Genomic DNA, 20338 nt, shown 5'->3' with positions numbered 1-20338 from the left:
GCTTCCATCTGGCTCTTTCTCTTTTAGCCCTCGCTCTGTAATCAGGTACTATATGGAAGTTCTGCGAGTTGCTATACATGTATTCTAAGTACCCATTCTAGAACCAGGAAAATAATCAGGGTGAGCTCACTATGAGATAAACTCAAGCCAAAAGTCTACTAATTATCTGACCTCCGTAATTTCCTTCTCTGACTGGTGGATCACAGGAAGTACTGTCATAATGTCCATAAATTATGTCCATAAATCATCAATATCTGATTATTTTTTCTTCTGCAAAACTGTCACCTGGTAAATGGCTGACAGTACCCTTTAGGGAAGGGTAGAGAAGATGATTTACAGTAAATGTGTGACTTGGGACTAGGTTAAGGGGCATGGCCCTCTTTTTTAGTCATTCAATTCAGACTTCAGTTCATCAGACCTGCAGATTTTCTGTTTATACAGAGCAGGTAAGACTTCCCATTGGTTTCAGTTCTAGTTTGACCAATTGGATTTAAACTCTGTGCCATTAGAGTAACCACACTCACTCTGCCTTTGGTAATTAAGTCCTTCACTTGGCTCCTACTACCCTGGGGTCCCATTATCCCCATTTGTTTGAAAGCCCATTTCCATGTGCAGGGCTCTTGCAACTGGTGACGTGGAAAAGACCACACAGTTCTTCAAAAGTGCTAGAGCTCCCCTCATGAATTTATTTCTCACAGCTGTGGTGAAAGATGTGTCTTCTGGGCCTTCCTAGCCCAGGTCTTACATTATAAATCCACTCTTAATATCCCCATGTTCTGAAACCTTTCACTGGACAGCTTTATTGAAATATAATTCATTAAGATTTTCAAACCATGGTATCATTTCTAATTTCATTTGGTCTTCACAAAGTGAAAAGGTTTTTGAAATGAGAGAAGTTCCAGAAATGTTAGTAATGTGGATAAGGAAATTTAACATGTTTTGATTTGTCGACTTAGTAAAGTTCAACTTTAATAATTCTTCTTTCGACCTCTATAGAACACTCAAAATATTTTCACTCTGTACATATCTTTATCCTCTGTCATGTTATTGTATCATCAGATGTGAAGCCAACAACCTTACATAGAAATATTATTATGGAGATTATTTACTCGTTGTCTGATAATAAGGCATTTTAGATGCCACAAACCATCTATTGTTATTGATATTTTTACAGTCAAAAATGAGACCTACCTGTCTGTTTATTAATCTATTGCTCACAAGCATTCTACTTCTTGTGCCTTTATTGTGAGATCACTGGGTATTACTATGTTACATTAAGTTGGTTTTTTGTTTGCTTTGCTTTGCTTTGTTTTTACATTTTTAAAATATAATTACAATTTTAAAATGCCTTTAGTGGCATCCTGGAAGGAGCAAACGCCTTCAGTACTGAGCTGAAAATGTCTATTCTGTGTCTTCTATTTTGTGATGCACAGAATATGGGTTCGAACCAACGTATGACATGTATCTGTCTATAGAATCATATAGAGACGTTTCACTGCCCTAAAAATTTTCTGCGCCCCATCTATACATGCCCCCAATCCAACCCCTAACCCAATGGCTGATCATTTACTGTCTCCATAATTTTGACTCTCCCAAATGCCATCCAGTTGGAATCATACAATAGGTAGCCTTTTCATATTGGTTTCTTTCACTCATAATATGCACGTAAGGGTTTTTTCATGGTCTCATAGCTCATTTCTGGCCTGGACTAGTATTCCATTGTCCGAATGTGCCACAGTTTACTTATCCTTTCACCCACTAAGGGATACTTTGGTAGCTTCCAAGTTTTGGCAACTATGAACAAAGCTGTTGTAAAGCTTCACGTGCAGGATTTTGTGTGTGCACAAGTTTTCACCTCTTCTGGGTAAACGGCACGAAGTGTGATTGCTGGATGGTGTGGAAAGAGTAAATCTGATTTTGTACCAAACTGTCAAACTGCCTTCCAAGGTGGCTGCACTATTTTTCAACTCCAGTGGCAGTAAATGAGAGTTCCTATGGCTTCTCATCCTCACCATGATGAGGTGTTGTCAGTATTCTAGATTTTGGCCATTTTTATCGGTGTGTAGTGGTATGTTTTAATTCGCATTTTCCTGATGACACGATGGGAACATGTTTTCATGTCTCTTTGCTGATGATCATGCTCGTATGTTTATATAATGGTACAACTTCCATCCTCTGGGGATTCTGTTTAAATCAACCCCCCAATCTCTGTGTATGTTATTAATTTTTCATGATATATCTAGGTGATTAATACCCTCTTTGTGCATTTTGGAGTACAATAATCCTAGTCAGTATAGCCAGTCAATTCTTACATGTATTACATATCTACCACATGAAGAAGTCTGTAATTGCCTAACATAATTATTAAATTGATTTCCCATTAAAAATTGGAAAACATCTAGTTGTTATAGGAATGGGATTAGCACACTAGAATTAAAATTTTTGTGTGTGTCAACTTCTAATGTTTATTTTCACTACCCTTGTCAAGGAGGAACTGGAAACTAAATACTTAATACTGTACTTTTCCTAAATGACACGGAATTGCAATGTGGTAAGTAATATTGTATATACTTTTCAAGTCGAATCTCCTTATTGTATATACTTTTCAAGTCGAATCTCCTTCATATTTTGATCGTTTCCTCTCGGGGAATGTTCTGTTGATCACATGTTCCACATTCTCCAGGAAGTAGATGGTAACTGCTATGCGTTTATATGTGTGAAGAAACTGAATTTAAAGTTCATTTTCTCAGGCTTAGTACAGTTATCATAGTTGAAGAGACCAAAAAAAAAGCTTTTTAAAATGAAAAACATATGACCGAAGGACACAGCACCAAGGATCAAGTTACTCTAAAATCTAATGTAAAGTATAATTTTTATTAATTTATACATATATCCTAATTGACTCTCATTTGTTCAGACATAGGAGACCTAACAGGAAGTAAATGTCTAACCAATTTCTCACTCATAACAAGTGTGTTCAGAATCAGATGAACTGCAGGCTCATGAGTGGGGAAAAATCAAAACAGGACAGAATGCCCAGCTGGATTTGAATTTCAGATAATCAACACATGTTTTAGTGTAAGTATATCCCATGTAATATTTGAATACATTCATTAAATAACAGAAAACTGTATATCCCACTGGGCTAAGAGAAATAAAATGGACATCACCAGACTAAAGGGAGAGGCACATACTGATACTAGGAACATAATTATGCTAAAATATTATTTGTTGCTTACCTGAAGTTCAAACGTAATTGGGAGCTCTGCCTTTTTGCATTTTTTTCTAAACCCTGTCAGGTGAGCAATTCTGGTTGAGCCCATTGTGGTGACTGTCTCCTTGCACAATGTCCACTTAAAAACATAAACTGAAGATACAGCTCAGAAGTCCCTAAACCCCCCACTGGAATTTAAGGACTTAAGATGGTACCTACTTTATTTATTTCTTTTGGGATATTTTTAATGTCCTTTTCTTAATATATTTGTTTTAAAATCATGTATTTTTCCATTCACATGAATAAATGTGCGCTAATCCACTTGCAAGCTATGAACTATCATAAAGGATAAACTCAATATATTTTGTTTACAAAAGAGCCAGGCTGTTGGAGATGACGAAGAAGCCCACGTGCTCTCACAGGGATACTTTCCCACAGGACACCACTCTCCTGAATTGTGTTTCTCATTCTTTCCTTTTAGAAATGATTTATCACACGTGTATATATCCCTACACAACTATCTATAGTTGTATATGTCTGTCTGTGTAATGCTACGATATTCTATGAATTGTACGGCAACTCTTTTCTTCCCCTCAGACTTCTGTTTTTGCGATTGACTGTCCTAGTTGGCGTTCTCCCAGAAGCAGACCCTAAAACAGAGGTTTGAAGAAAAGTAGTTTTTGTGGGAAGTTTTGGGAACACCAATAGGTAAGGGTGGGAGGGATACAGAAAGGCAGAAGAAGGCAATATGGGCGCCCACTAAGGCACCAAGCACAGGGGGTCACTGACACACACTTCTGCAGGAGGAGACACTGGCAGCTGGACGTTGGCTTAAGCGAAGTGCTCTGAATGTTCAAGAGACCTTGAGAGTGCAAATGACCAGTTTGTTTGGCCTCAGACAGCCAACTGTTACAACATAAAAAAGGATAAAACTTGGAAATTTGGACTCTAGGCTCTACCACTTACTGTAAAACAATTTGATTAACCTGTTTGAATGTGTCTGTTTTCTCATATGCAGTATGGGGGTATCAGTCATACTTATATCGTGGGGTTATTAGGAGAATAAAACAGGGTCATGGATGCAAACAGGACACATGGGTGTCAAATAGCTCATCTCTCTGTATAACCAGGCTCTGTTCCCAGCCTTGCCCACTAGTTACCTGTGACCGTATGATTGAGCTCTAGCCAGTGAGTGAAAATGACTTTGCAACATTTCCAATCCTGGTCTATCCGATCCTCCCATGCTCTGTGCCCATTCCAGCAGGCTGGAGGAGAGAGAATCCCTCGGGAAAACTTAAAAAATTAAACATGGCAGAACTTTTCTTATCCTGGGTCCAGAAATGACTGCATGAACGTGGGCCACACGATGGACATTCCCTGACAATTACTGGTGGGCAAGAAATGAGCTGGTCTTGGGGACTAATTATCACAGAGCTTACACTAAACTAAGACAGACACTATTTATTATTTTGAAGTCCATGACTGCAGGCAGGGTTCATATGCCAAACTCTAAAGAGAATATTTTATGAGTTATTAAATTACAATATAATGAACTACAAAAAAATCTCTGGCATATCTATTTTGTGTATACTGAATATACATAAAGGTGTAAATAAATCATCTTCAAAATAAAGGATTTTGAAATTTCGTATGGGAAGCCAAACATAAAGAGAGTATACATGTGATAAAGAACAGGTAAGCGATACGTCTTAATTGTCGATTATAATTTGCCTCTTAAAATGCAGAATGCTATTATACTATGGGACTACCAAAGGATTTTGGTTTTCGAAGATGCCTGGGAATGAACCTGGGGCAAATACTGTGTGATCCCATTTATATGGAATCTAAAAAATAGAATAGTGGTTGTCAGGGGCTGGAGGAGAGAGGAAACGGAGAGATGTTGGTCAAAGGGTATCAGGTTTTGGTTATGCAGGATGACTAAGTTCTGGGGATCTAATGTATTCCATGGTGACTATAATTAACAATACTGTACTGTATTCTCACAATTTGCTAAGAGAGTAGATCTTTAGTGTTCTCACCACTCACACATATACAGAAAGGTAAGTATGTAAGGTGAGGCGTATGTTAATTAGTTGGTTGTGGTATCTATTTCACAATGTACACAATATATCAGAATATCGCTTTGTACGCCCTAAATATACACAATGTTTATTTGTCAATTATATTTCAATAAAGCTGGGGAAAATGTTTGCTTCTCAGTTCCACAACAGTCAGTGATGGTGCCTGCAGGATTTATTCCTAGAAAAAGACGTTGATTTATTTTTTAAAAATGTTTATTTATTTTGGGAGGGAGAGCAAAAGAGCAAGCAGGGGAGGGGCAGAGAGAGAAGAGGACAGAGAATCCCAAGTAGGCGCCAGGCTGTGAGCATGAAGCCCTATGTGGGGCTTGAGCTTCCAAACCGTGAAATCATGACCCGAGCCGAAATCACGACTTGGATGCTGGGTGCTTAACAGACTGAGCCACCAGGTGCCCCAATGTTGATTTATTTCTATATCCACACTCTTCACTCGTATTCCTAAATCAGTTATGGCAATCCAACTTCCCTTGCCAGTGACTGCTTTAGAAATGGGCATGGGACATATTTTCTATCAATTCTCCCCTCAGAATGCTCACCCTCAGAACAAAAGACACACAGGAAGATATTCTGTGTGTTTCCGCTAACTGTTTTGAAGTTAGCATGAGAAGCCAGGAACTCTGGTAGGCATCTTGTAACCATGAGACACAGCTGAGAACAAAGCAGGCCTCACTTCCACACTTGGAAGGATGAAGAGAACCCTCGGTTTAAACGTTGAGCTATTCTCTTACTGAGCCCTGGAACTGCTCTCAGGACTTCTTGCTATGTGAGATAATGCATTTTTCTCATTGTTTAAACTAGCTTGTGATGTGGTTTTCTGTTACTGTCAGCTGTATGCATCTTAAGTCTTCTATATTCAAAAAGTTTCTGAAGAACATTTAGGAGCAAATAAAATCCAAACATGAAGTTTTCCAAACTGCTTCTCACTTCATCTCTATTTTCTGGTATTTAAATAGAGAGGGGGAAGAAATCCTTGAAGCATGGCATGTTTAAAAAAAATAAAACTTTCCTATTCTTACTCCTAATTTCATGTGATAAAGGTGGTTACTAAAGAAACTGCTTCACAGGATGATTGCATAAGCAATCACTGTCCTATTGATCAAGTAAGACACCAAGTATGTATTCATGAATAAAGTTCTGCTTTATGATTCTCCAAGATAAACTGGCAAGTTGAGAATTCTTGACAACTGAATCAAACTGAGCAATTCTCTTAATTTGTATATGAATCAAACAAGTCACTTTTCAGGACAAAAAAAAACCCAAAGCCTAACATGCTTATTAAATGTCTTACATTATTTTTTCCCAGCAGATCTTTTCAAAGTTAGCTTTGAAAGAAATCAGCTCTTGCTCAAGCCTCAATGGAAGGCAGGAACTAAAATCCTAATGCCTCTGTGTGTCTGTGAATGTATTTCTCATCGCTGCTGGTGTAGTTTCTATTACCTGTTACAATTATTTTAGATATATTTTTAAATGTTTATTAATTTTGAGAGAGAATGAGCAGGGGAGAGGGGGAGAAGGAGAGGGAAGGAGAAGGAGAGAGGGAGAGAGGGGAGAGAGAGAGAGAGAGGGAGAATCCCAAGCTCATCCACACTCAGCATGGAGCCCAATGACGGGCTTGATCTCAGGAACCATAAGATCAAGACCTGAGCTGAAACCAAGAGTCAGATCCTTAACTGACTGAGCCACCCAGGCACCCCTGTAAATTACATTAATATCTAATTTCCAAACAGTTTTTCAGTCTATTTTTAGCATTGTAATGCATCATTGTATATTTTAGTTACACTATAGAAGTGTTTTTTTGAAAATAAAACTTAACCTGGAAGTTTTTAGTAGTGGTTTAAATTTAGCCTTTTTGAGAAAATAGATGAGCACCATCTAAATAACATATTTGCCATACTCTAGTTTATGGGAAGGGAAGGGGCCAGGATTTTTATTTCTGGGTTCCTTTGCGTTAAACAGAGACAAGACACAACTAGGAACCAAAACCAGAAAAATAAGAAATGGAGTTACATAAATTGGAATCAGGTTGGGATAGGTATGGAAATAAGGAATTTGAAAACCAGTATTTAGAAAGCCTGCAAACAGGAACAAGTGGGGGTGTGAAGAAGATCGGATGAAGGAGGGTTAAAGAAATAAATCTCACGTTCATGGACAGGAAGTGGAAGAGACACGTAGAACTTTCGTCACCTGACCGCACTTGCTTTTGTCTCCTTCACGTGACTCAAACTCAAATGTCAACTTTCAGCATAACCAGTCTAGCCATTGACTTGAAAGTCATTAACAATTTATACTTATCTGTGTCTCTCTGGATGTCTTAATAAATTTTTTTTTAATCAGCTTTATTTTTTAGAGTAGTTTTTAGGTTCACAGCAAAATTGAGCGGTAAGTATGGAAAGTTTCCATAGACTGTCTTCCCGACACATGCACATCCTCCTCTATGATCAACATTCCCCACCAGAATGGGACATTTGTTACAAAAGATAAACCTACGCTGACACACCATAATCCCCCCAAATCCATAGTTTACCTTTGGGTCCACTCTTGGTGTTGTATAGTTTATGGGTTTTGACAAATGTATAACAACATGTGTCCATCATTATAGCATCACACAGAGTAGTTTCATTGTCCTAAAAATGCTCTGTGCTCAGCCTATTCCTCCTCCCTCCCCTGTAACTCTTGACATCCACTGATCTCTTTACTGTCTCCATAGTTTCGTCTTTTCCAGAATGTCATATAGTTGGAATCATATAGCAAGTAGCCTTGTCAAATGGGCTTTTTTCACTTAGTGATATGCATTCAAGTTTCCTCCATGTCTCTTCATGGCCTAATAGCTCATTTCCTTTTAGCTTTGAATAATATTCCACTGTCTGCATGGACCACAGTTTATACATCTATTCGCTTACCAAAGGGCATCTTGGTTGCTTCTAAGTTTTGTCAATTATGAATAAATTTTCATATGTTGGACCAAACTTTTTGTGCATACATAAGATTTCAATTCCTTTGAGTAAATATGGAGGGCGATCATTGGATTGTATGATAAGAGTATGTGTAGGGGTAAAAAACCCCTAAACTGTCTTCCAAAGTGTCTGTACCATTTTATGTTCTACCAGCAGCAAGTGAGAGTTCCTGTTGCTACACATCCCCAGCAATTAGTGTAGTCAGTGGGTTTTTTTTTTTTTGTGGTTGGTTTTTGTTTTTGTTTTTTTGGTTTTCACATTCTAATAGGAGGGTTCTTTTAATTTTTTGAATATGCAGGTCCCTGATGACCTACAATGTTGAGCTTCTTTTCATATGCTTATTTGGTATCTTTATATTTCTTTGGTGAGGTGTCTGTTCAGATCTTTTGCTCATTTTTATTTTTATTATTATTACTTTTTTAATGTTTTACTTATTTTTGAGAGAGAGACAGAGCGCAAGCAGGGGAGGGGCAGAGAAAGAGGCAGACACAGAATCCGAAGCAGGCTCTGGGCGCTGAGCTGTCAGCACATGGCCCCATGCGGGGCTCATGCAGGCCTTGAACCCACAGACAGTGATATCACGACCTGAGATCATGACGCTTAACTGACTGAGGCACCCAGATGCCCCCTTTGCTCGTTTTTAAATTGGATTTTCTTTTGTTTTCTTACTGTTGCGTGTCAAGAGTTCTTTGTATATTTGGGATATTAGCCTTTTATTAGATATGTCTTTGCATATATTTTCTCCCAGTCTATAGGAGAATGTCTTCTCATTCTATTGACAGTATCCTTAGAGTTTTTAACTTTAATGAAATCTAATTTATCAACTCTTTCTTTCACAGACTGTGCCTCTGTGTTGTATTTAAAAAGTCATTGCCGTGTCCAAGGTCATCTAGGTTTTCTCTTATGTAATCTTTTAGGAGTTTTATAGTTTTGCATTTTATGTGTATGTCTATGATCTATTTTGAGTTAATTTTTGTGAGTGGTATAACTAATAAAGCTTTAATAGAGATTTTTGTATTTTATTACATGGAATCACTACAGATTGTTACATAGGTTATTTGATATTAGGAAACTGCTTTTTGGAAGATATGCTACATAAGTAACAGATAAAGGTTTAGTTTTTAATCACAAAGGAAAATCAAGACCCTGAATATCTGTTTAATTATGTTAATAACCTATTCAGATTTGATCACTCTAGCCCGTTTCTCCTAAGACTAATAATGTTTTAGAGAAAATTCTCCAAAGTCAGAGAACCAGAGAGCTTGCTAAAAAGCAAGCTTTTACTTTTGCTTTCACTACTTTTATGAACCAGGTGTTATAATGGCCTCATTTTATAGATGATAAAACTTGTAATTAAAAGTTTAACCTACTTGTGCAAAGTATCAGAACTCGAATGTGATGGTCACCGAAACTCGTAGTTTTCCACAGTTTGCCAACTGCTCTCAGCGTAGTATGAATTCAGAATTGTCTTGGTCAGACCATTTTCGAATTTCTCTATTTCCTTTCTTGACTAACTTTTGCTCTCTTTCAGCTTTCCTCAATGCATACAGTCTTCTCCTCAATGATGTTTATTGCTGCTTTATCCTAAAACAATATTTTTATTTATTTACTCTTCCAATGTTTTGTTTCAGAAAGAAACTCTCTTAAACTTTTAAGTTTATGTTTTAAACAGAGTGCAAGCGGGGAACGGGCAGAGAGAGAGGGAGAGAGAATTTGGAACAGGCTCTGCGCTGTCCGTGTAAACCCCGACACGGGGCTCAAGACTGCAAACTGTGAGAGCATGACCTGAGCCTAAGTCAGATGCTCCGCTAACTGAGCCACCCAGGCGCCCCAAGAATCTCCCTTAAATAGCACAAATGCCTTAGTCGCTTTTGAAGAAAAAATGTAATGTAATGTCGAATGAGTTCCATCAAGTTAAACCCATTTGTCAATCTAGTCATCTGATCTAGATAATGTATTTTGTTCCTAATGAATAAGAGAGAGAATCTATCTATAATCAGATTTTACTGAATCGGGTATATGACTAGCATTGTACTACATGCTGTGCAGAACATAACAAGATTACTGTACATATTATTTAGCTTCACGATGCTTGTAATCCGTTCTGAGAGGTAAGACAAATGGGTGCCAGGGTGGCTCGGTCAGTTAAGGGTCCCACTCTTGATTTCGACTCAGGTCATGATCTCACGGTTTGTGGGTTTGAGCCCCATATTGGGCTCTGTGCTGTCAGTGCAGAACCTGCTTGGAATTCAATCTCTCCCTCTCTCTCTGCCCCTCCTCTGCTCCTCTGTCTCTCTCTCTCTCTAATAAATAAACAAGCTAAAAACAAAAAAAAAAAAAAAAAAAAAGAGAGGGAAGACAAACAGGAAACAATGTGTTATTCAACTGGTGGGTGACATGCACAGACTCCAAGTATAATACTATTCTGCAAAAATTTGACAACAATTTACATGCTATAACCTTTAGTGATTTTTTTGAGCTATTTCATTTTAGAATAACTGGCCACTCGAGAGACAGGTGTACTTAGCATCCACTCCTGCAAATCAGGAATCTGAGCCTAAGTGAAGCAGATCATGTGCCTCGTGTCACAGGAGCAGGAAACACTTAAGCCAGGACTCAAGCCCAGTCATCCCACTATTCTTTCATTACACGCTCCTGGAGATGTCTATGAGTTCTCTTAGTTGGGGAAGGCTCTTGAAGTGAATATTGGGTATGAAATGATTGTTGCATTTTAAATGAGCATTGGTAAGAGGCAATGAAACCCAAGATCATAGAACAGAATTAAGGCAGGTGATGAATCAATGTGTTGCTAATAAGAAGTGAATTAGTGTGCCCAGTTTGAGGGGTTTATGGCTGGAAGTCATGATGAATAAGACTGTACTGTACAAATAGCAATCCATATTGGTTGATTTGCAGTTTCCGTTTGCAAGAATGTGTTGTTCGCTACTTCTGAATTCCTGCGATATATTGATATATAATCTGAGCATATATAAGCAAAGGGTACTGGAAAATGCTAAAGGCATCATGACTCACAACTGATATATTTCTGAAACAGTGTCCTTATTGAAAGCCCAGAAAGATCTTAATGTACACTCTATATACCCAGGTTATTTCTTTAGCTGAAGATGAAATATTATGACCATCTTAAGGGACCTGGGGACCACAAAGTGATATAAAAGAAGAAAAAGACTGTCGCTGAACCTGAAAAATTATCAGCGAATCAGTGATTTACTGACAAGTCTGATTCAGCAGAAAGTTGGCTTTAGAAATGTGAGCACCCTAGAGAAAGCTCGGTGCTTTCACATGCATAGAAATAGATCTAAATTATAGGAAAGTAATGGTGATTTAATTCACGTTATACTATTTATTCCAAAGTTTTCTGCTTGGTTAAAATATTAATACTCTGTATAAAGCCTTCAAACTAATATTGTGCAAGGACATCCTACTCGATCTTATTTCTCCTCCTTAGTGATGTATAGAAGCAACCAGAAGGTAGTAAAGCACCTCTGAAATATTGTTACTCATCAAAAGTATAACAGTCAAGAGAATGAGTATTATTATAAAGCACTTAACAAATCCAAAGTGCTCCAGGAATGCTAAATGATGGGAGAAGGTTTGCCAGGTGGGTGACTATAATCTGTTAAGCAATTCACAATGTATTTCTTTCTTGAGAAGAGAACCAAATGGGTGTAAGTACTTGAATCCAAAGTGCATCCGATTGACATAAAAAGTGGATGTGGACTGTGTGTCCCACATGATGATAAAGCACAGAAAAATAAATAATTTCAGTTATTTCATGTAAAAAGTCTGTATCATATGAGGTGGGCAATTTGAATTCAAGTAGGCTCTATTAGTCGTCCATTGCACACCAAATCCTGTTTGCTAACTAAAATTAAAAAAAAAAAACACAACACAAATTTAGACATTAGGAAACCCTCTCAGTCTTGAGGAGGGGAGATGAATACATAAATGGGAAAACTCTATTAAGAGTAAAGGTAAGACTTAAATAAGGTTATGACTCAAAGGTGGATTCTTCAGCTGTGGAAGCACAGAAATCAGTACAATTACCATAACTTACACCTGTGTGCTCCTCTGGGCGGGAGGGGGGCGGGGGGGGGGGGGGCGGGGGGCAGGGAGGGGGATGAACTGGGTTGAATAATGTCTCTGGGCTTGTTGTGTTTGTTGGGGTTCTGTTTTGACTGTCTCTTTAAATCATCATTAGTTGAGATTGCTCAAATATTCCCTTAGTGATTATTTTGAGGGCAGGAAAATACCTGTCACAGATCTTAGAATAAGTTGGGAGAAACTTCACTTACAAACTATGGACCCAGCTCCAGGATAACCTGGGGTTATAAATTATTAATATTCTGTTTGTTTGTGTGATTTAGAGTAGACAGCTTATCCAAACTAAGTACCTTTTTCAAAGAAGACGACAAGACTCCCTTACTAATCCTTTTGTACATAGCACAAAGCATATTTTTGAGGTATAACAGTGTTTTTTCCTAGTTTTACCTTCTATGGATTGGTACAATGACATCCTGCATAGCTCATTATTAACCTGTGTATTGAAATTGGATAAATGGAATTTTCTCAGGCTTCTGAAGGGAAAAAAAAAAAAAAAAAACTCTTCAAGGTAATCCCTTAATATTTAACTAGAAATCTCCTAATTGCTAATGGGCAATAAATAATTTTTGTTGCTTGCTTTATTTCATATTTTCTCTCTATACCCAGGAGCCTGAATGTACAATTAAATAGGCCGTTGTTATTTTATTGTCCAATTAATAAATATATTATTTAATTTTAGTCTTTTGTCAATAACATGATCAATATTTGATTACTCTGGCATTGGTCTTAAGTCATAAAGAAACTCATTCTAATAACTTTCTTCCCTTACTCTATGCAATTATTTCAGGCTTATCATTTGCCACTCATTTTGATCCTATTTGAAATTTTAGGACCACCTCTTGGTATCCGATTAATTAAAACCCAGAGATGCCGCTTATGTCATTTTCAAGAGGAAAGGAACTCTCTGGTATGCTAAAAATTTCCTCCCACTGTTCATACTTATTTTTAAAAATGCAATCCTGGCAGCAAATAATACCACAATCTGTAAATAATAACCTGTTGGGACGGCTGGAGGGGGAGCAAATTGATGACAGCGGTTATAATCAATAGTGTGGGAGTCAGTAATGTTACATAAATAATTTAGTTTTATGTTTCTTCCTTAGGAAAAACAATCCAGTGGTTGTGCAAACACATGTTCTCATTAAAGCCTGCCACTCATCTCTAGCCTCACAGTGCTGAGTAGTTATTTAGAGCAAGATTTTATCTGGAGGAACAGGTACTCCGGATACAAACTGGATTCTGTGACTCTCAAATATAAAACACTGCAAAACTTTGAAAGAGCAGATTTCAAGGGACAAATTGACCCCTTTGGCTCCCCAGTAAAGTTTACTGTAAGCCACGCTGAGCAATATTTCTTAGATAAAATGATATCTCTGCACAGATCCTCTTGAAAGAGAAGGCAGAAAATCAGTGGAATGATATTAAGCCACAGTGTGCTGACCTATAGGTGGCAAGCTCTGTTTAACATTACGAATTTATCATGCATGAGCAAAGCCAAGGAAGTTCTTCCCCAGCTCTCGAACCAGCTCCAGCCATTCTACTGAGAGCCAAAAAAAAAAAAAAACCCATAAAAAACAATTAAGAAAGACAAGTCCTGATATCATTTATATGTGGAATCTGAAAAAGCTGAACTGATAAGAACAGAAAGTAGAATGGTGGTTACCCGGGGCTGGGGGACGGGAGAACTGGGGAGATGTTTAAGTGCACAAACTTAGAACTAACAGATAAATACGTCCTGAAGATCTAATGCACAGCAGAGTGATTATAGACAACAATTGTATTTGTAACTCCAAATAACTGTATTGTAAACTCCAAAGTTGCCAAGAGGTCAGATCTAAATTGTTCCTACTACAAAAAAGAAATGATAATGATGTGACCCAGTAGAGGTGCTGGCTGATGCTACTGTGGGAAGCGTCTTGCAATACATAAATGTATCAAAGCAATACAATGGGCTGTAAGACTTATACTTACACAATGTTATATGTCAGTTATATCTCAATTAAAAGACAAAAGGGTAACTTTTCTTTCTCCTTCCTTTTGACAACACTGCACCGTTACTTACCCTGTCCAGGGATTAAAAATCAAGCCGAGTAAACAAATGTGGAAGGATGACAGTATTTTCAGGGTTTGACAGACAAAACTTTTTGTATTTTTCTCTGCATCTTTATAAAAGAACCCAAAGAAAATACAACAGGAGAGGGTGTTGAGAACACAAGAAGCAGGGGATTCAGCTGTTTTCAGCCTCAACTTTGCCAGCAGAACTACACAATGACCACATTCCAAAACAGAATTATAGGTGCTTAACAACAAACTGAACTTCAAGTCATAAAAGGAAGCAGTGAAGGTCACTACTGCAGAAAAAATGCAGAAGAAAGGAAGTTTCCATTTGAATGCTAATTGGTGCCCCCAAAAGGCTGAAGATATCTTTATTCCCTTAGGATCTCCATTTCCATCCTCAAGTAAGTGTACTGTTGTGGGGGAAAAAGTCTAGATAAATTCCTTAGCTCTTCCGTCTTGCCTGACCCATCCCTCCCAACCACATTATGGGCCCTAGTTCCCTTCACAACAGAAATTCTGGAGCCACTGCTGCTCCAAATTGAATAGCACACTTAGAAAAGATTCTATGTTACACTGGGAGTAGAGAATAGTGAGTTAAGTGCATCTTACTTTAGAATTGTCAGATCAAGCAGTCACCCATCTGATTCAAACTGAGGGGGCAGTGTAAACACGGCTATCTCTAAAGCTGCACATTCTGGCACAAACCCCACTCTGTGCGGCCACCTCCTTACCCCATGTGGTACTTAAGTGAAAATTGGTAAAATGACAGTCAAGGGGCTACCGGCAGGAAAAAGATCACCAGCAGCCACCTGGAGGATGTCCATGAAGGGGAGGACGGGCAGCCTGTCTATCTTGTGTGGGCATCCTGGTGGAGCAGAGCTGTGTGCAACAAAGTACCAGACGGGGTAGCTTAGAAACAACAGAAATTTATTTCCCACAGTTCTGGAGGCTGGATGTTGGAGACTGGGAGCCTGGTCAAGGGACCATGTTTCATAGCCCACACCTTCCACATAGTGAAGGGGGCAAGGGAGCCCTCTGGAGCCTCTTTCATTAGGCACTAATCCCATTCATGAAGGCTCCGCCCTCCTGACCTCAGCTCCTCCCAAAGGGGCCTCCACCTAAAACCATCACATGAAGCCTTAGGATTTCTTTTTCTTTCCTTTTCCTTTTCCTTTTCCTTTTCCTTTTCCTTTTCCTTTTCCTTCCTTCCTTCCTCCCTCCCCTCTCCTCCCCTCCTCTCCCCCCCACCCTTTCTTTCTGCATTAGTATTTCAACCTATGAATTTGGGAGAGGAGACATAAACATTCAGACCACAGACCAAGCATCCAAAGGAGAGGAAAAGTCCAACCCTGGGCTACTGAGTCCGGGTCAGCTCTGTCTGAGGAATGAAACACATCGATAAGGTTTCTGGAAATAGACTAGGTGTAGAAGGAGTGCTTTCTGTATTTAGATGAGATCAGCTCTCTGTAACAGTAAAATTTACACATTATCTTATTTGTGCAGATGAGACCAAAATGACATTGTTTTAGCAAGGAATGGCCTTTTCCAACTCACCTCCTATTGACATACCTTATTAACAGCATATTTATTCTGTGATCAAACTAGTAAATAATTCTAAATTTGCTTCACCTAAAAATTAATCTTTGATATTATATACAAATTCTTATTAAAAGTCAGTATATTTTTAGAGTCTAACATCATATGGTTGATAGTACAAGGACAGAGGCTTTTTTCATGACAATTGGCAGACAACCATGAGAAACAATAAAATATTAAGAAAAATTTCTATGAATTTCCTGTAAAATTAGCAAATATTAAGGCCTATCCTAAAATGTTACCAGGTGAATCATTTCCATATCTGGAAAATAAGCAACACTGGTTTTAAGAGAAGCTGAAGACTGAATATGAATTCTGTTTACAGCACAGCATTTCTTAATTTGTTAATTCTTGAAAGTCAATGCTGAGTTTTGATTCAAGGGGGAATCGCTGAAACACACACAGTCTGTATCAGGAGTCACAAATCTTAATATAAAAATCTTTCACTCTCTTTCAAGTGACTTGTTTTTATTACTCCTTTTAAATGAACACTTGTTCTGGAGTCAGTAGACCTGTGGAACAACATTCCTTAACTAAGCCATTGACTAAGGCAGCATGTATTAATTGTTTTAGAGGACGTTAATATATCTTTTTAAAAACATTTCTTTCAAATTTTTTTAATATTTATTTTTGAGAAAGAGTGAGAGAGTGTGAGCTGGGGAGGGGGGGAGAGCAAGGGAGACACAGAATCAGAAACAGGCTCCAGGCTCTGAGCTGTCAGCACAGAGCCCCACGCGGGGCTCAAACCCACAAACCGTGAGTTCATGACCTGAGCTGACATCAGTCGCTTAACCTACTGAGCCACCCAGGCACCCCAGGATGTTAATATATCTTATTTAGCAAAAGGGCCTGTGGTCAAACAAGTTTGGGAAAGAGGTTAAATATAACACAAAAGTTTTTTTTTTTTTTTAACTGCAAATTTCACAAAGACTTTTATATGTTACTATGAAATCTAACTCCATAAGATAATGTATGCACACTCTTTAGATTTTATTTCATAGCCACTTATTAGAGAGCTAGTTTCCACACTTTCATCAATATTGGGTACTTTTTTTTAAGTTTTAACCTAATGTGAAAAAAAGTAAACCTGATTTAATTAAGTAGGTGAGGTTAAATATCACATATTATGCTTACCAGCCATTCTTAGTTCTTCTTTAGTAATTGTTTATTTTTCTATTTGCTTCTTTTAATTTTTCTGTTTCAGTACCATTATTCTCAACCTTCTGATTTAATGGATCGAATCCATGGATGCAACTGAATATTTTAACTCTGTTTAGTAATCTGTTACTTTGTATGCTAATTTGATATTTTCACATTAGATTAGTGATAATCATTGGTCTTATTAATATTTACTTGATATTCTCTATTACACTTTAATATTTTTTTATTTCAGATTTCTGCTCAATTGTTAGAATTTTCTGTTGTTTTTCAGTTTACTTATTTATTTTGAGAGAGGGAGAGAGCACAAGCAGGGGAGGGGCCGAGAGAGGGAGAGAGAGAGAGAGAGAGAGAGAGAGAGAGAGAGAGAGAGAGAATCCTAAGCAGGCTCCATGCTGTCAGTGCAGAGCTCAATGTGGGGCTTGATATGGAATATTCTATGGTATGGATATAGCACAGTTTAACTACTCACCAATTTGTTTGAAGGACATTGGGTTGTTTCCAGTTTTGGGCTATTACAAATAAAGTTGCTATGACATATGCCAGAGAGTGTGATTCGTGGCTCATACGGTAACTGTGTGTTCAGTGTTACAAGAAACAGCTACACTATCTTCCGGAGTTGCTGTGCCATTGTACCCTCGTAGCTGTAATGTATGAGGGATCCAGTTTCTCTGCATCCTCATCAGCATTTGGTATTGTCTCCAATTTAGAAGTTTTCTAGGCTGTCTCCTGATTTTAACTTGCATATCTCGGATGGCTAATGTAATGGAGTACCTTCTCATTTGCTCATTTGCTTTCTGTATACCCTGTTTGGTAAAATGCATGTTCATGTCTTCTGCCTATTTTCAAACCGTATGTTGTTATTTTTACTGTTGAGTTCTAAGACGTTTTCCGTATTCTAGATACTAGCCTTTTGTCAGATACGTAGTTTGAAAATATTTTGTCCTGTCTATCACTTGTCATTTAAGACAGGGCCTTTCAGGAGACAGGAAGATGCTGGCAGAGTAGGGCCCTAGGCTTGCCTTGTCCCACAAATGCAACTAGATAACTATCCAATAATCCTAAATACCCCAGAAATTGAGCTGAAGACTTGCAGAACAAATTCCACAGCTAAAAGGAGAGAAGAGGCCACATCGAAGAAGATAGGAAGTGCAGAGACATGGTTTGGGGGAGAAAAGGATCCTGGCTGCTGTGAAGGGGAGGGAGCCATGGTCACAGAGAAAGGTGGGAGAGAGGAGCACAAAGGAGAATGTTTCTTCATAGCCATGTGCCTCAAGAGGGGCTGTATTTTGTGAGTTCTTGCAACTAGCATGGCTCAAAGCCTGGAGTTTTAAAAGTCAGTGGGCTTGGCTAGGATAAAGACTACAGGGCACTGCACTGCTCTTGGGGAGAAGGCAGGCAAACAACCCAGGGGCACAGAGTGTGAAACAGCAATCTGAGGAGCCCCTGGGGACACAGCAAGGAGATTATTTGCTCTTCTCAGAGTGTGTCCCTGAGAGGCAGCCTTCATAGAAATATCTCCCTGGGGACAGAGGAACTGGCCAAAGCATTTCCCTCCCCTGCCCCTCAGCATAAGCACAGAGCCACCTGCAGGAAGCAGCATAGCACTGACACTGGTGGCCTAACTTGCTTACACTGAGCCTCTAGATCTTGTGGAACTGCACTTCTTAGCCATGCTTCCCTCAGTCCCAGGGCAGTGGGTCCCACCCCTAGAAGACCAGCACATACACCTGCCCACTCACTGGACTTGAGAAAAGAATGGAAGACATCAGAGAGACCCTTTCCAGAGAGAGAAAATAGTTAAAAAAGAATCAATCAAAGATGAAGAGCCCAATAAATGCGATTAGAAACACTTTTGATGCAAGGAACAGCAGGCTGGAAGAAGCAGAGGAACAAATTACTACCTAGAAGACAAAGTAATGGAAAATGATGAGGCTGAACAAAAGAGAAAGAAGAATTATGCAAAACAAGAAAAGACGTAGGGAACTCACTGACTCCATCAGACATAAGAACTTTCATAGGATAGGAGTCCCAGAAGAAAAAGAGAGAGAAAATGGGGCAGAAAATTTATTTGAAGAAATAATAGCTGAAAACTCTCCAATCTGGGGAATGAAACAGAAAGAACATAGAAATCCCATCAAAATCAACAAAAGCAGACATACACCAAGACATATTGTAATTAAGTTTGCAAAATATAGTGATAAAAAAAAATCTTAAAAGCAACAAGACAGAAGAAGTCAGTAACTTACAAGGCGAAACTCATAGGGCTAGCAGGAAATTTTTCAATAGAAATTCTGCAGACCAGAAGGCAGTGGCATGAGGTATTCAAAGCACTGAATGGGAAAAATCTGCAGTCAAGAATATTCCATCCAGCAAGGCTATCATTCAGGACATAGAAGGAGAAATACAGAGTTTCCCAAATAAACAAAAACTAAAGGAATCATGACCACTAAACTAGCTCAGCAAGAAATATTAAAGGGGACTCTGAAAAGAAAGGAGAGAAAGGAGAGACAAAAAGTGATAGCATAAAGGTAGAAAACACAAAAGAAGTAAAAATGAATATTTCTATAAAAATACCAGTCAAAGAACTCCAAAAAAAGATATAAAATATAATAACATATACCTAAATATGGGGAGGAGAGAAGTAAAGAATGAGTTCAAACTTAAACAGCCATCAACTTAACATAGACTGCTCTATGCAGAAAAGGTTATCTACAAACCTAATGGTAACCATATATCAAAACCACCAGAGAATGAAGTCCAAATATATCACTAAAGAAAATCAGCAAAATATGAAACACAGAAAAACAAGAAAGGATTAGAGAAAATCTCTGGAAACAACCACAAAACAAGTGAGAAAATGGAAATATATACATATTTGTCAATAATTACTTGAATGTAAATGGACTAAATATTCCAATCAAAAGATATAGGGTGTCTGAATGGATTAAAAAAAAAGACCCATTATATGCTGCTTATAAGAGACTTATTTTTTTAATGTTTATTTATTTTTGAGAGAGACAGAGCATGATGGGGAGGGGCAGAGAGAGAGAGGGAGATAAAGAATCTGAAGCAGGCTCCAGGCTCCAAGCTGTCAGCACAGAGCCTGATGTGGGGCTCAAACTCGCTAACCA

General features: G+C 38.3%; 1 long non-coding RNA gene across 2 annotated transcripts in view; it reads left to right on the top strand.

Moving 5' to 3' along the window:
* Positions 1 to 14704: 14704 nt before the first annotated feature.
* The window catches only part of LOC122202976, a 34323-nt gene continuing 28689 nt past the window's right edge, over positions 14705 to 20338 (top strand). For both annotated transcript variants that reach the window (XR_006195001.1, XR_006195000.1), the window contains exon 1: positions 14705 to 14851. This is a non-coding gene — a long non-coding RNA (uncharacterized LOC122202976). The remainder of the gene's footprint in view (positions 14852 to 20338) is intronic.

This window comes from Panthera leo, chromosome D3, assembly GCF_018350215.1.
Source record: "Panthera leo isolate Ple1 chromosome D3, P.leo_Ple1_pat1.1, whole genome shotgun sequence".
Taxonomy (NCBI): domain Eukaryota; kingdom Metazoa; phylum Chordata; class Mammalia; order Carnivora; family Felidae; genus Panthera; species Panthera leo.
Note: the sequence above shows the minus strand (reverse complement) of the source record. Positions and strands in the feature narration are given on the sequence as shown.